Below are 7,091 nucleotides of genomic sequence, written 5' to 3'. Positions count from 1 at the left end.
TGGAGGGGTTGGCTAGTTCCTTCTTGAGTCCATTTTACAGATGAGATGAGAAAACTGCTGAGAACAGGGTTAAGTGACTTGCTTTCAGGGTTAGTCAGCTGGAAAGTGTCTGAGACCAGATTTGGACTCATGAAGATGAGTCTTCCAGATTCCAAGCTCAGTCCTCTAACCACTGTGCCGCCCGGCTGCCCTAAAACAGCTTGCATCATAATGGGGAAGATAATATGAATGAAGTTTTTACAGAATAAGTGAAGGGTGATCTCAGAGGAGAAGGCACTAGCAGACAAGGGACTCAGAAAGGCCTCCTACAGAAGGCAGGACTTAAATTTAATCTTGCAGGAGATCCGAGAAGCCAAGAGGTTGTGTTGAGGGGGAAGAATATTTAATTTTATTTTTTTTAGATTTAAATATTTTTTTAGAAAAATTTTCCATGGTTACATGATTCTTGTTTTTACTTTCCCCTTCACCCCCCTCCCCATATCCAATGCAAATTTCCACTGGTTTTAACATGTGTGATCAATCAAGACCTATTTCCATATTATTGATAGTTGCATTGGGGTGGTCGTTTCAGGTCTACATCCCCAACCATGTCCTCATCAACCCATGTGTTCAAGCAGTTGTTTTTCTTCTGTGTTTCCACTCCTGCACTTCAGGAAGAACATTTTATATGGGGGATGGCAGGGGGGAGGTAATCAGTACAAAGAAACAGAGATAGGAAATGGGATATTATTTGAGGAACTGAAAGTAGTCTGGTCTAGCTGGCCCATCAAGTGGGAGGGGAATAAACTGTGAGAAGACTGGAGAGGCAGGAATAGGTCCCGTTAAAAAGAGCTTTAAGAGTCAGAAGAGTTTACACTTGATCCTTGAGACAACAGGGAGCCACTAGAGTTTGGGGTGGAGGGTGGGGAGTACAAGATATAATATGGTCCAATTTACATCATAGAAAAATCTCTTTCGCAGCTGTGTGAAGGATGAATTGGAATGAGGAAAGACCTGAAGATGAAAAATAAACGGCCATTTCAGTAGATGGTAAGAGGCACATACAAGGGTATGTCCTGGTGAGTGAAGAAACCAAATATTAGAAATGGTACCATCTATTGCCAAGCCTTAACATCTCTAAAGGAGCAGTAGAGGGCCCTTGAAAAGCAGTAGCAAATGTACAGGTGAGGCAGCGATCAGGATGCTGTGGCAGCATCCAGGCTCACAAGTTCCATGCCCAGGGCCTCTCAAGTCCTTCTCATTCTGTCTAGAGATGTGAGAGAAGGCGCTGAATAGCCAACATTCTGAATTTCAAATTCCTTGGAGCACATTCAACTCCAGCACATGGAGGTCAACCCAGGAACCCAGAGTATCCATGTCAAGCCCAAGTAGGACTTACCACCACACAGGGGTGGAGCCTGACCTTGATGGAAAGCTCCAAAGTGGGCATTAAAGCTTGAGAGGTAAATAAATCAAACTCTGGCTAGCATAAGAAATCATTGCAAATCTAGAGATTTCTCCAAAAGGAGAGAATAACTCTCTAACCACTGTGAGCTGAGATCCAAAGGGGTGGGAGGGGGAATGGATTTTCCCTAAGGACTACATAAATACTTAGAACAAATGAAAACCTGATAGAAAAGTGGAAGTAACAAGAATCCACCCTTTGCCTCCTGAGTCAACAAGAGGAAAAGAAAAAATATCAAGGCCATAATTCAGAGTTTCCACATAAAAGAAAAGAAATACTGAAAACATCCAGAAAGATGCGCAGTTCCAGTGCCACATCATATTAATAATATGGAAATAGGTCTTGATTGATGACATGTGTAAAACCTGGTGGAGCTGCTCATTGGCTATGGGTGGGGAGTGGGAGGAGAGGAGGGAAAGAACATGAATCATGTAACCATGGAAAAATACTCAAAAATAAATAAATAAATAAATGAACTTAAAAAAAAAAAACCCACAAGTGGTTAATTGCCGGAATTGAGTGAATCTCACTGACTCCATCTAGTGACAATTCGAGGGTTGACTTAATTCCCTTTATATTCAATTATGGATCAAATTCAACTTTAGTCCTATAAGAGAAATTTATTCACAGGTGGGAACTGGAAGAAAACTGTAATATATTGTGTGAACCAAGTCATGCAGAGCTGGGAAACTGGACTGCCTGTACCTGCTGTTTTAGGGCCCCTTAACCAAGGTCCCAGGTTATGTCGATCCGAGATGCAGTCAGATCCCAAGTCTGAGGCAAGTTTTCTCATAATTGCACAAGCAACTCCGTGTCTTATCTGAACTCTGGCCCCAAACTGATCAGTCAGTTATTGCTTCCATGTTCCTTTGGTTATTCACTGATACTTGTGGGGAGCGGGATAGCTCTTTTTCTGAAATCGGGAAGTTGAACCTGTTTACTCTCCCTCCTTCTAACTTGGAAAGCCCCTAATCTTTCCTCCAATTAGAAATCAGATTACTTAATGTTGCATCCTGGTTAATTATTTTCTTTTAATTAACTGGTCTTGCTGATTGTTTTTTTTTTTAAACCCTTACCTTCTGTCTTAAAATCAATACTGTTTATTGGTTCCAAGGCAGAAGGGTGGTAAGGGCTAGGCAAAGGGGGGGAAAAGTGACTTGCCCAGGGTCACACAGCTGGGAAGTATCTGAGGCCAGATTTGAACCCAGGACCTCCTGTCTCTAGGCCTGACTCTAAATCCACTGAGCTACCCAGCTGCCCCCTTGCTGATTGTTTTTAATGTATAAAAGTCTGTCTCCTGTATTCTGGGTCCACTGTCAAACCTGAGGAAGGCTCCTGGTCCTGATTTGTTGGGCAGTTGGTAGGCCATGCTTAACAAATTGATGTGCTCCAAAGCTTGAACCTTTGTTTCCTTAGTCATTTCATCTTTCACCCACCACCAAGGCAAGCAGAACCATGTTCAAATTCTACCTCAGTTACTTAACAGTCATAATACTCCAGTCAAGTATTTAGTAATAGTCAATATATATATGGTACTTTTGAAAAATATTTTACATATGTTACCCCAACTGATCCTCACAACCTGGGAGAAGGTAGTACCATCATCCCCATTTTACAGATGAGGAAACTAGGTTAAGTGATTGCTTAGTCACACAGCTAGTGTTTGAGGCAAAATTTGAACTCAGGGCTTCCTAGCTCCAAGTCCTACTTTTTATCAATTATGTCATCTAGCTGTCCTTTAACCTCTTTGGGTCTCAGTTTCCTTATCTGTAAAATAATGGGGCTGGATTCAAACATCTCTAAGGTTCCTTCTAACTCTAAAACTATGACTAAGCCATCATAGCATTCTCATTACCTAGAACAGTGGTTCCCAAACTTTTTTGGCCTGCCACTCCCTTTCCAGAAAAAATATTATTTAGCCCCCTGGAAATTATTTTTTTAAATTTAATAGCAATTAATAGGAAAGATAAATGCACCTGTGGCCATCACCGCTTTCCTGGATCTCTGCAGCACCCTCCAGGGGGCGCTGGCACCCACTTTGGGAATCACTGACCTAGAACAATGCTTTGTGTTCATTTGTTTAATATTGTAGGATACAACCTGCAATCAGGATCATTAGTTGAGACAGAAGGTACTTGAGAGGCCCTCTGGGCCAGTCCCCTAATTCTAATGATGAAGAACTGAGACCCAGAGGAGAGAAGTGGCTTGTTTAGGATCACAGGCTGAAAGAACCAGAGTCAGAATGGAAACTCAGGCTCTCCAACTCCACAACCAGCATTCCTCCCACTTTAGATCTAAGTTTGAATCCCACCTCCAAACCTTACTACCTGTGTGTGTTTAGGGAAATCTTGTAGACTCTCTGAGACTCAGTTTCTTCATTTGTTAAAACTGGAATAATAATGCCTGCCTGGCTCCCTGCCCGCCTACTTTGGGATAATAGTACCTATTTCACAGGGTTATTGTGATGCTCAACTAAGATAATGTATTTAAAGTGCTTTACAAACTTCACAAGTATGGAAATATCAGCCTTTATTAATTAGCTACATTACAAACATAGGTTGAACTGAATGGAGAAGCATTGCCTCGTGGCGCTGGGCTTCTTTCTCCCAGCTGTTAAGGTAAGGAAGGCAGCCAGAGGCATCTGGGAACAGTGGAAAGAACACTGACCTTGGACAGAGGGACATCGAGGTTTCAATCTCTCCTCAGATATTCACCACCCCTGTGATCCAGGGCAAGTGACTTGACCTCAGACTCAGTTCCCTCATCCATAAAAACCATGGCACCCATTTCCAGACCGGTTGTGAGTGTGAAATGACATAATCGAGATAAAACACTTTGCAAATCTTAAAATTCTACATAAATTACAACTATTACTATTGTTGATGATAGGTTCAATGAACAGAAGTGCCCGATGATGAATTTTCCTGTCGCTTGGTGCCATTAATGTAAATATATTAAGACTCCCAAATACCTGAGGTGTGGGGCGTACAATCAAAATGACTAGTAAGTGCTCAGGGACAAAGTTAATGTCTTCCATGGATTTCCATGAATTCTTCCTCCTTGGGGTTCCTCTTGGCACCAAATCCCACACAGCCTAAAGTCTGGTTTGCCTCCCACAGTCATCTGCTTGGCACATAGTTTTGCTCATTTCCCCAGTGATGGCCAGAAACTGACTCACACCCAGCAGCCCACTTTCTGAAGAAATCCCCAACGCCTGGGCAGTCTCTCTAGTGTGGGCAGTGGACGGGCTCGCAGGGACCACAAAAACTGAGAGTTGAGATGGGAGGAGTAGATAATAGAGGCATGAAGCTTGCCCTCTGAATTCCTTTCCTCTCTCACACACTTTCTCTGCCACTCTTCCATTCTCCATCACGCATGAACAAATGACTCTTATCCAAAGTGAGCGCAGAAATGTGGTTTGAGGCAGTGGAATTTTATTTGTATAGAGATGTCTGGGTACAATTGGCAGCCCTTATATGAAACTTCTAAGCCACTGTGTGAACAATCCTCCAAAGATTATAGCCATGTGTAATTAGAATTTGCTCCCCAGGACTCTCTCACCCAGCATCCCATTTACGTGTTAACGATGAATGTGAGCACTCCCTGGTACCTAGGGAGGAGATGCTTTAACGTAACCTGGCTCCTCTCTCTTTTCTTCCTGGAAGGTGTCTGTGGAGGCTGGGGGGAGAGAGCCTGGCAGGAAAGTTTACTCACATGGTCATACTGAAGCTTTGTACTTCTATTTTTTTTCTTCCATTCAAGTGATTATTAATAAATCTTATAAAACAGAATACTTGGAGTTATTGGCCATGAATTTAAATTTTACAACCATGACATTTGTTGGTGACTTATTGACTGCCTATTGCATTCTCAGCGCAGAGCTAAAAGGAACAATTGGCAAGAAAGGTCTGCCCTTAAATATAATACCATCGACAAGCACTATTGGGGCATGAATATGTGCCAGACACTGTACGATGTCCAAGAGATACATATAAAAAAAAACAACACATTTGTTTCTGGGCTATAGGATTGACAGACACAAAACTGGTCTGACCACAAGGTGAAATCCAGAAAGGATTTCTTAGGAAAGAAGAATAACTCTTGGTTTTCTATATTTGTTGATGCTTACTTTATACACATTGAATAAATGCTTGTTGATTTGACTTGGACAGAGACTTTGACATATGACAACCAGGACAATGGCCACCAGAAGCTAGATCTATACCTGGCCCTGGGAACTATGTGGTTCTAAGCAGAGAAAATGACATCCCCAAAGCTCTGGCTGATGTCCCTCCCTATGGTATATTGGGTAGAGATTTGCTGGTGGACTAGGAAGACCTGAGTGCTGTGTGACTCACCAGCCATGTTTCCCTAAGCAAGTCACTTAACTATGAGGTATTCTAGACAAATCTAACATGTGCCTTGTCTGTGCATTACAGAAAATGTGCATATCCACACTGTTTACAGTGAGTTTCCTTATCCAGAGTTCCCTCCATCAATGAAAATGTAAGTCATATCCCTAACCCTATCCACCGACTTACCACGAAGCCTAGGAGTATATTCTTCCTGCATTAGCTACCATGCCTTCCCTCTGAGTTGTGATATTGGAAATTTGGGGGTCCTTGAACTAATTTTGAGGTCCCTGATCTAAACTTCCTGTAGAAGTTTAGGGGACTTCAAACTACATTTCCCATGATTCCTTGCTTGTAATCACATAGGCAGAAAGAGTAATAACGTAGAGAAAAGTATAAAGATTGAAGACAGGATTGGTACTTCCTCTTTTGTGATTGTAGAGCAGGAGCCAGGTTGAGAGGAGCAGGTAAATGGCGGGTCCCTTTAAACAGGCACGTGGCTTCATTTTCCTAAATGGCTATCAATAAACCCTTTAAAGCCATGATCTTTTTAAACCTATCTGTTTATATTAATTTTATTTCTTACAGAGTATGGATGAGTCCATCATTACCCTGACTTTGCTGAGGGACCCACAGTGTCTGGTTGTAGAGTTGTCTCTACAAACTACACTTTTATAATACTTTGTAGCATTTTGCTAAGAATCAAAGTCATCACTGGTTTACATAAAGTCATTTTTGTTTACCCTGATCCAGATAGAGATTAGATTACCTTGACTCTCTCCTCTTTGTTCAGGAGACATTAGAGATTTTCAAAAGGAGAGTAAGCATAAAGGAAGAGCCAAGAGCAAAGAAACAAAGCAATTGACAAAATCTCATTTTCTTATAACTAAATTCACTACTGCTGGGTCCCAATTAGTATGAATAATGAATTCCTTAAATATCTCTGTGTGTATTTAAATTTACACTATTTGAAGTTATAATGATAAAATACATGGTCATTGATTCTAACCCAATGGAAACATGCAATTTGTATTCAAATTATATGACCACATCAGGGCATTCTTACTTCATAATAGACTTTCTAGCCTTCTTTTCCATCTTGTAAGTGGGGTCTGGAGAAACTGCCCCAAGATTCAATCCTCACACTCTTCTATTTTATATATCCTAGTTTTGTTCCCTCATATGGGAAGAAATAGAGAATTGCACCTTGTACATTTATAGCTGTGTTACCCTGGCCAAATCACTTAACCCTGTTTCCTTCAAGTTCCTCATCTATCAAGTGAGTTGTAGAGAGA

The sequence above is a fragment of the Gracilinanus agilis genome, chromosome 2 (genome assembly GCF_016433145.1).
Source record: "Gracilinanus agilis isolate LMUSP501 chromosome 2, AgileGrace, whole genome shotgun sequence".
Lineage (NCBI taxonomy): Eukaryota > Metazoa > Chordata > Mammalia > Didelphimorphia > Didelphidae > Gracilinanus > Gracilinanus agilis.
The sequence above is the reverse complement of the archived record's forward strand: the minus strand, read 5'-3'. Positions refer to the sequence as shown.